Below are 10,247 nucleotides of genomic sequence, written 5' to 3' on the forward strand. Positions count from 1 at the left end.
TGATTGGCTGTTCTAAGAGGCAAATCATTGGGTTACAAATGTCCGAATAATCAACACTCTCAGTGCAACAAAAGAACGCCCTTGTTATTGTTCACACATTCATTATATTGCACAAACTGCAATCATGTGGAACTCTTCAAAAAGTTTGAAATACTTTACATTGAGAATAATCGGAGAGTAGAATCTATTAGAAACTATATCTGAATCCCCACTGACACCTGATCCCAGCCAGGATATTCCACTGACTCCATTTTATAGCAGACCTATCACAAAACTTCAGGGGGCAAGGATTCATTCAGGCAATGTAACCTCAACAACTATGAGAGAGTGACCCCTTAACCACAGCATATCTTTCTTAGTGTAAGTGTCAAAATCTAAAAACCTGCTGCAGTGTGTTCCTATCCTTGTGCTGCACATTGATTTTCATTTGATCGGAGGAGGGAGTCCTTCACTGAATCAAGAGATCCACATCCACCACCCAAGCTGGGCTTCTCCTGTTTGCTACCATATGATGTGTGTGTGTGCGGGCGTGTGTATGTATTTTTGTGTGTGTGTGTGTGTGTGTGTGTGTGTGTGTGTTCTTGTGTGTGTGTGTGTGTGCGGGCGTGTGTGTGTATTTTTGTGTGTGTGTGTGTGTGTGTGTGCATTCTTGTGTGTGTGTGTATGCGGGCGAGTGTGTGTGTGTGTGTGTGGGCGTGTGTGTGTGCGTGTGAGTGTGTGTGTGTGTGTGTGTGCAGGCGTGTGTGTGTGTGTGCGTGTGAGCGTGTGTGTGTGTGTATATATGTGTGTGTGTATGTGTGTGTGTGTGTGTGTGTGTGTGGGCGTGTGTGTGTGTGCAGGCGTGTGTGTGTGTGCGTGTGAGTGTGTGTGTGTGTATATGTGTGTGTGTGTGTGTGTGTGCATTCTTGTGTGTGTGTGTGTGCGGGCGTGTGAGTGTGTGTATATGTGTGTGTGTATGTGTGTGTGTGTGTATATGTGTGTGTGTATGTGTGTGTGTGTGCAATGTAATGCAGGACCATGGATGCGTAACAAAGACGAGGCAAGAGGCAGTTGTGGTAGGAAAAAAAACAGTTTATTTTTCCTTTTCAACAAAAGAAGAAGAGGAAACGTGAGCAGAGTTGTGGTGAGTGGGTGAAGCTGTGCCAGGGTGCTGTGTTGGTCGTGAGTCTGAGGCAGTTATGTACAGTTGGACCCCTTTCATGCTCAAGCAATGACCCGGGTCTCTGCTTGTGAGACATCTGCTGTTTTTAAACTCATTTAAGAATATAACATCTGATTTGTTTCTACAAGCTGAAGTTTCTGTCCAAGAGGTTGCTTTAACCAGCTGATGAATGTCACATCTTCTGTAGGATGGAAACATACGAGAGTCACAGTACCTCCAAGCTCAGCTGTCACCAGCGTGTTAGGCTGAACTACATTCTTCCCAAGCAGACTACCTGGAATACAACAGAAAGCAGTCATTCAACTCACCGAACTGGGGAAAAAACTATGGAAAAAACCCATTAATCTACATATAAATACCCCTATAAAATAATTTGGGCTTATAAGTTAATAACAATTATGCACTCACACAGCAGTATCTGTACATGCTTCTTGAGACTCTCCTCTCCTCGATAACCAAAACTGTACAGAGAAGGAGGACTTGAGCTGAAAATATTCAGTAGGAGGTCACATGTCCCTCGGCACTATTCACATGTTGATTATATGTGTTATGTAATACTACACAGTTTTAACTTACAAACTGCAATCATGAGGAAATCTTCAAAAGGTTTGCAATAATTTACATTATAACACACCTCAAACCCAGAACCCACTGGAGAGATGATATATCCACCAGGAGGAGCTGGAATGCATTGCTGGGGAGAGGGACGCCTGGAATACCCTGCTCAGCCTACTGCCACCGCGACCCGACTCCGGATAAGCGGGTGACAATGGATGGATGGATGGACCTTAATATGCTGAATATGATAACCCACGTTGGTTTCCAAGGCATTTCAGGAAGATTGATACAGACCAATGTCTCATGTATCAAAGTTCTCATGTTTAACAATACTTTGAAAAGTATATTTTTGGGAATGTTTGTCAAAATTCTAAGTCAGTGTTCTCTGACTCCATTGCTTTCATCACCAGTCGCGATTACTGTAGAATATTCAGTTACGAACATTCTAAACACATTTCAGTCAAAAATAATAATAATAATAATAATAATAATCATAATAATCATAATAATCATAATAATCGGAAGAAGAAGAAGTCTTGTACATCATTACAGATCACTGCATGCATTGCATCATTATTTTCATACAACCACCAGTGGTTTACATTTTTATCTTACTCAAACAGGGGCTGTATCAAACCTCGTTGTTCAGAGAAGACTCGTCAAGTGCACAGGTACAAGTATTATATTGTGATTTAAAAAAGAAAACGAAGGCAATTTTTCTGTGGTGAATATCCTGGTAAAATGATAATCGGAATGCAGAGTATTCATATGTGCTGTGTGATGCTTTTCCTTTCAGTGTCAAGATGAAACAATGAATTACACTGCTTTGACTTTCACTAAGAAACCCAAAGTGAGGAGGAATAAGAGGGAAGTGCAGGGAGAAACTGTTTACTCAGATATGAGATTTACACACCACAAGTGAAGCTTTCCATAATAATTCATCTTCATCACAGGAATGATCATCATGTATCAAACATTTCCTCACTCGCATTGGGAACATTATATGAGTCTAAATGAGTCATTTTGTTCAACAGAGATGGGAGAGTGAAACATTTGCACTGCTAAATATGTCCTCAAACCTCTGTTGCATTATGGGTTGGCAGTAACTTTGACTTTGAGTGTGATTGTAAAAAGTATCATAGTTTGCACCCAGAACAAGATAATAAACTGTGAGAAGGGCAAGGGTGTTAATATGTTGTGTTTTTCTACAGCTTATTTATCGACAGTCTGTTTCTACAGTCTGTTATACCTGCCAATATGCCACTGTTAGCCAGGGAAAACTTGATTGTGAATGTGGGCACTCTCCCGGATGTTTTAGTACCACTGGACATGGTTTCTGAAGGCTAGGGATCTTGATAGCATCTCAGGGATCTTGAGCCATCCATGTACCTTCAATAACCAGGCTCTTCCTGTATGCACAGCGACAGCCATCTTGTGTTCTCAGTTATTGTGGCTGCGTTGTACGTTTTAGAAGAACTGGGCACATTTTTTGACAGAATGACTTTGGCAGAATCCTTCCTGTGTATTGTGATGGAGCAAAGACTCTCACATGTTCATTCACTTCCTGCTCAGAGGCCTGTCAGGTGTTCACAGGAGCCTATAGTCTAGAGACCATGGTAGGTAATAAAGTTTAATGGGGCCAGTAGTGTAGCGGTTAAGGTACATGACTGGGACCTGCAAGGTCAGTGGTTCGATCCTCAGTGTAATCACAGTAAGATCTGCACAGCCGTTGGGCCCTTGAGCAAGGCCCTTAACCCTGCATTGCTCCTGGGGAGGATTGTCTCCTGATTAGTCTAATCAACTGTATGACGCTCTGGATAAGAGCGTCTGCCAAATGCTATTCATGTAATGTAATGTAATGTCATATGTTTCATAATATTGATTCTTAGTTGCCTTATGATGACCTTTGTTTAAAATGTGTGTAATTTGGATTTTACCAGTTCACATTATTTAACGGTGTGACATTATGAAGATTATTTATCGCATTATGATCTGAAACTGGTCTGATTATATTTTGGCTATAATTCCGTCAAAATGCTTTGTCTTAGCTTTCAGATTTTTCATATACTGCAGAGTTTTGATATATTGAATATCAATGTGTGTATAATCCTCAATAAAGTGCATCAAATTTGATCAAATTTGTGGCTCAGTGATTAGCACTGTTGCCTCACAAGCCAAAAGAAGTAGCCCTCAGACTTTAGATGAAAAGATATAGATGCTAGGTCTGACACTTTGAAATTAAATTAAATATACACTCAATAATTGACAAAAAATAAGAAGCACTAACATCCTCAGATAAATACAAACACACAGCATCTTGATTATTATTTCAGTTTTCACAATGAATGTACGTGCTGAGTGAGGTGTAAGTGTGTGTGCAAATATGTGTGCTTTTCTGTGTGTGTGTGAGTGTGTAAGTGTGTGAGTGTGTACATGTGTAAGTGTGAGTGTGTGTGTGTGTATGTGTAAATGTGTGAGTGTGTTTGTGTGTGTGTGTTTGTATATGTGTGTGTGTGTGTGTGCATGTGTAAGTGTGAGTGTGTGTGTGTGTGCGCGTGTAAGTGTGAGTGTGTGTGTGTGCATGTGTAAATGTGTGAGTGTGTTTGTGTGTGTGTGTGTGTTTGTATATGTGTGTGTGTGTGTACATGTGTGTGCACATGTGTGTGTGTGTGCTTGTGTGTGCATGTGTAAATGTGTGAGTGTGTTTGTGTGTGTGTGTGTGTGTGTGTGTGTGTGTGTGTGTGTGAGTGTGTTTGTGTGTGTGTGTGTGTGTGAGTGTGTGTGTGTGTGTGTGCATGTGGATTGGGTATGGGGTGGGGACTTATCTTGTTTCCTGTTCATAACTTCTTACCGTTTGAGACACTAGCAATCATACTCTGAGGCCTTGGCTGGGGTGCAGTGATCTCTGTGGTTTTGTCATTGACTCTCTGAACAAGACCTGTGTGCTCTGCCTTTTGGTCGTCATAACATGCAACCTTATCATTGTTGGTACCTCTCTCTCTCTCTCACTCTCTGTCTCTCTCTCTGTCTCTCTCTTTCCGTCTATGTTGCTTGGTGCCTCACACACACAGACACACACAATCTCTCTCTGTCTCTCTCTCATCTATGGTAATTCTTTGGGCATTTAATTAATTAAACAAGCTCAAAGCACCATTTAACTTGTTTCTACAATAGGGTGTTTACATTTTTTCAATTAAATATTGTGATGTAATCCATAATAATTATAATTGTCATATATAACCCTTATATATTTTTAAACAATGGTGTGGATTGTAATTAATCAAGATGATGAAAGTGTCCACAGGTTTGAATATGTTTGACATTTTTAATCTAAGATACCCTTCTGTGTCACATCATTTATGTTATTGTCTATCTTATGATGTCTCAAAGCCTTTTTATTTTATTTGAACTACTCATGGGTTTAGATGCTATGTATGCTCATGAACTGGTGCTTCACTGAGACAGGGCCAGTTGAGATAACAGAGGAGGTCCCCTTCATGGGGTCTCAAAATCATTCACTTCAGAATTATGAATTGTGTAATTACAAATCAGCATAATATAATTAAAGACACCTCGCCCTGGTTGTGTGCAGAGTAAAATGACAGTCTTGAGTGTAAAGCCCACTCTTCTGTTTACAACAGTGTCACAATGTTGAACTTTTGGTTGTTGACCACTCTGATTTTGTTTCACTGCACAATTATCTTGTTAGACTCACCTGTTATTCAGTCATGTGATTTGTTTAGCTTATTGTCTCTAGTATTTAAGCCTGGTCTTTTCACCCTGTCTTTGCTGAGTCTTTGCTGAACACTTTGTGAGTAACTTTGACCTGTACCGCTGTATATGGAAACTCTGATTGCCTCACCTGCTTTTGAACCTGGACTGTTGTAACTCAGATAGTGATACTTTGATTGCCCTATGGATTTGTTTGCCCTTCCTGGATTATTCTTTTTGCCAATGTAACCAAAACCTGCACCCTGATTAGTTGGATTACCCTTGGGATTAACTGTTTTATGTTTTTGCCTTTTTGTGGATTTGAGGACTGAACTTTTGCTTTTGGATTTTTTGTACGATATATTCTGAGCTTTCTAGAATTTGTCTTTGTGGAATAAACTAAACTTAACCTGCTGTTGCTCCGCAATTGAGTCATCCTCAGTTCCTTGGTGATTTAAAGGATTGTTCTCGGACTACCACACCAGAGACCTGGGTTCTAGACCAGAGTCTGACGCACAGTGAATCTTGTTTAATCATTTAAAGGTGTCACTAGCAAATCATTATTTTGACTAAACTTAACAGTAGTGCACTCTGCTGTTTCTCTATACTTCTAATGCCTTGAACATGGGCCATGTTTTACAATGCTCAATTTCTTCCATACAAAACTGTATAATGTGTTTGCCACTGTCTGAACTCAAGATTACAGTGGAGCTGTGACTTCACAGTATGTATATTCCAATGCCCTGTCCAATGTTCTGAACTGCGATCACTAAAGGTTGGATTAAAACGCATTTCTATCATAAATTAATTTTACCAGGAGGGGGCAACATAGCATAGCGATTACATTTTGCAATTTAATATGCAGTATATTGCATGCATGTTATGGTGATGATAAATTGTGTCTAAGATCTAAAGCTTTTGAAATTCCACTCAATATTGGTCTGATTTCAGCTTGTGCACCATTTTTTGTGATTTACCCTCACAATATTGAATATCACGTTAAGTTTGATAACAGTGCATCTGCATTTCTAATATGCCTTTCAGAGCAAACAAATTTGAGTGTCTGCCTTGTCTCCAATTTTATATTTACTTTTTACATTTTACTTGTAGGTTTAGTCCCCTCCTTGTGGCCATTGTGATGTCATCGAGTGACAGAACCTCAGACCTAATGTTGACACCAGTGCTGTTGTGGACAAGCTGCATTATGGGTAGAATTCCTGAAGTTATTACTGGTTCATTGCTGAGTTCAGGAAAGGTTTCACCTTTGGATTATGAAATGTGCAGTGACAAATCAAGTCCTTATTTTAAAAATGCCTCACCCTGAGTTTCTGTAAAATAGTGACCTGAGTCTGAGGACACCCTTGCAGAAGTCATATTTTGAGAATAAAATTTCCAGTGTTCATTGTTGAAATATCAAGCAACACTGACTGAACCATAACATTTTTGGTATGCAACATGTCTATCCAATATTATATTGGTGGAATTACTACTTTACCATTTCACATGCTGACACAATGGAAGAATATTTAATTGGTTTGCTTATCCCAAGAAAATCACGTTATTTTATCAGTAGTGGCATATTTAAATCTCATCCGACATGGCTCAGGCAGTAAGCGCAGTCGTCTGGCAGTCTGAGGGTTGCCGGTTCGATCCCCCCCCCCCGGGCTCTGTTGAAGTGTCCCTGAGCAAGACACCTAACCCCCAAATGCTCCTGATGAGCTGGTCGGCGCCTTGCATGGCAGCCAATCGCCGTCGGTGTGTGAGTGTGTGTATGAATGGGTGAATGAGAACCATCAATTGTACAGCGCTTTGGATAAAGGCGCTATATAAATGCCAACCATTATCATCCATCCATTATCTTAACCCGCTTATCCTGAACAGGGTCACCAGAATACCCAGAGGAAACCCACGCAGACACGGGGAGAACATGTAAACTCGACACAGAGAGGCCCCGGCCACCCGAGATTTGAACCCAGGACCTACTTGCTGTGAGGTGGCAGTGCTACCCACTGCACCAACCAAAGTTTTAAAAACCAGATTCAGCATTCAGATAATAGATACTGTGAACACTTGAGTATTTCTTCTAAAGACGCTCTAAAACAGTTCCGTCTCGTCTTGATTGGTGGAGACTGGGCTTTAAGGCTCACATCCATCCTGAATACACAGTGATTATGCCTGTGTTTACCATTGTGCGAATGTTATTCTGTTATGGTTTACTCAAGTTTTCAGTAGAGCTATTTCATCACAATTTGACAATGCTACTGTGCTGTCTGCTGTTCTCTACTCAATAGCATCCTCACCGTACAACGTTTTTAGGTTTGGATTTCAAGTGTCTCTTGAACATTTTGAAAATCCAGTGTCCTCCAATTGCCTGGTAATTCATGTTTGTCCTCTGTAGACGACATACAGCATGTCTCTTAATCTCAAGAACAATATATTGTACAATACTCCTGACAGAATAAATAACATTTGTGAAAATATTTTCAGTGCATGTTTTATTCATCCAGGACACTTGTATTATACCCCCCAAAAAAATTGCTTCTCTAATGATATGTTATGAAGTGTCGAAAACAATTGGGAATACTCATTTAATCATCTACACTCCTCATTAATCATATACACCATTAATGTAATCATTAAAATGTTATCAGACAGACAAACTAAACATACAAAATACATTTTGTTTGATTAAAATCACGATTTCTTTAGCATTTGCATTGCATTTTTGTCTTTGACTGAAGAAGCTGTAAATTAAAACAACTGGTATTTATTCTACAGTGTATACATTTTGTTCTGAGTAAAATGTATAGTGATAATGCCATTACATATGTTTAGAAAGATTCAGTCGTCTGTTTCTTTTGACAAGGTTTTGCTCGCAGGTAAAAAGAAGAAGAAGAAGAAGAATAAAAGAATAAAGGAAGGATATATTATTCTGAGTATTACTCGCTGACTGATTTAATATTGCACTATATAATATTACATAGTAACTTTATTATTTATGCCCTTTTGCAATAGATCAGGACAAATATTGGCAAGATGCAACACAGAACTCATGTCCTTATGATCGAGAGCCAGACAAGCCTGGATAAATCACATCCTGAAATAAAATAATGAAGTAGAGAAGGAATGACATTAAAATTGTACTAAAATAAAAAATGTGTGTTAATTAAAATTTGACATTTCAAATGAGAACCTATACTATAAGTGTGGTATTATACCATAAAAACATTGAAATGAGCTTACTCTCTGCATGCAGCTTGGTCCTGTTCCCAAACAGGATCTCCCCACAGGTGGCCACAGCACAGTAGTAAGTCCCAGCATCAGAGAGGCTGAGGTTCCTCTTGGGGAAGTTGTAGACACAGCTCTGTGTGGGAGACACAGTCCCAGAGCTCCTCTGGCACTCATCACTCCTGTGTCCATGGGTGTGAATGATTCCTGGAGGGGACTCTCCTGAGGCCTGTCTGAACCAGTACACACTGTGTTCTCCTGCACAGGTCTCAGTGTGTACTATACACTGCAGAGTCACAGAGTCTCCTGACTGCACTGACTCAGACTCAGGCTGCTGGAGAACTACTGTCTTGCTCTGGGACTCTGGCCCTGGAAAATGTTAATATACATATGATATAAATTAGCTTTATTTGTACGTTATACCGGCTGCACGGATGGTGCAGTGGGTAGCACTGCCGCCTCACAGCAAGGAGGTCCTGGGTTCGAATCCCGATCGGCCGGGGCCTCTCTGTGCGGAGTTTGCATGTTCTCCCCGTGTCTGCGTGGGTTTCCTCCGGGTACTCTGGTTTCCTCCCACAGTCCAAAGACATGCATGTTAGGCTGATTGGAGAGTCTAAATTGCCTGTAGGTATGAGTGTGTGAGTGAATGGTGTGTGTGCGTGCCCTGCGATGGACTGGCGACCTGTCCAGGGTGTATTCCTGCCTTTCGCCCAATGTATGCTGGGATAGGCTCTGGAACCAGCATGTTAGGCTGAACTACACTCCTCCCAAGCAGACCACCTGGAATACTACAGAAAGCAGTCGTTCAACTGAACTGGGGAAAAAACTATGGACAAAACCCATTAATCTCCATATAAATACCCCTATACTGTCCTTGTGTAAAATAATTTGGGCTTATAAGTTAATAACAATTATGCACTCACACACGTCACTGAAAAACACAAGAATAGCATAGAGTGGCGCCATTGCAGTATCTGTACTTGCTTCTTGAGACTCTCCTCTCCTCCAGACCCTTCCTACACCCTGCACTGTAAAACCCAAACTGTACAGAGAAGGAGGACTTGAGCTGAAAATATTCCTCTGATTCTCTGAACAGTAGGAGGTCACATGTCCCTCGTCACTATTCACATTTTGATTATATGTGTTATGTAATAATACAGTTTTTACTTACAAACTGCAATCATAAGGATTGCATCTCACTTTAGAAACTACACCTCGAACCCTACTGTATGTAACCGTTAATATTAAATAATGAGTCATACGCTACTTAAATATTTTGGGAGAGAAAAACATTTGCAACAAATTGATAAATTTAGACCTCATTGATTCACGAGTTAACATACTGAGTTTAGCCAGCGTAATGGCAAACAACAATATTTGCTAACCTGCTGGCTACCAAACTAGCTGTATTAGCAGGATGACATGGATCTCAAGCAAGCTGAATACATTCGCTTTTAATGACATTGAAATGTGACAACCATCAGCAGCGATGTGTACAAAAGTGAACTTGCGGATCTGGGTCCTGTGTGAATGGCAAAGACCCGGCACTTACCCACAACCATAACATTGCGAAGGCATCAAATGTGGG

Source organism: Conger conger, chromosome 3 (assembly GCF_963514075.1).
Source record: "Conger conger chromosome 3, fConCon1.1, whole genome shotgun sequence".
NCBI lineage: Eukaryota > Metazoa > Chordata > Actinopteri > Anguilliformes > Congridae > Conger > Conger conger.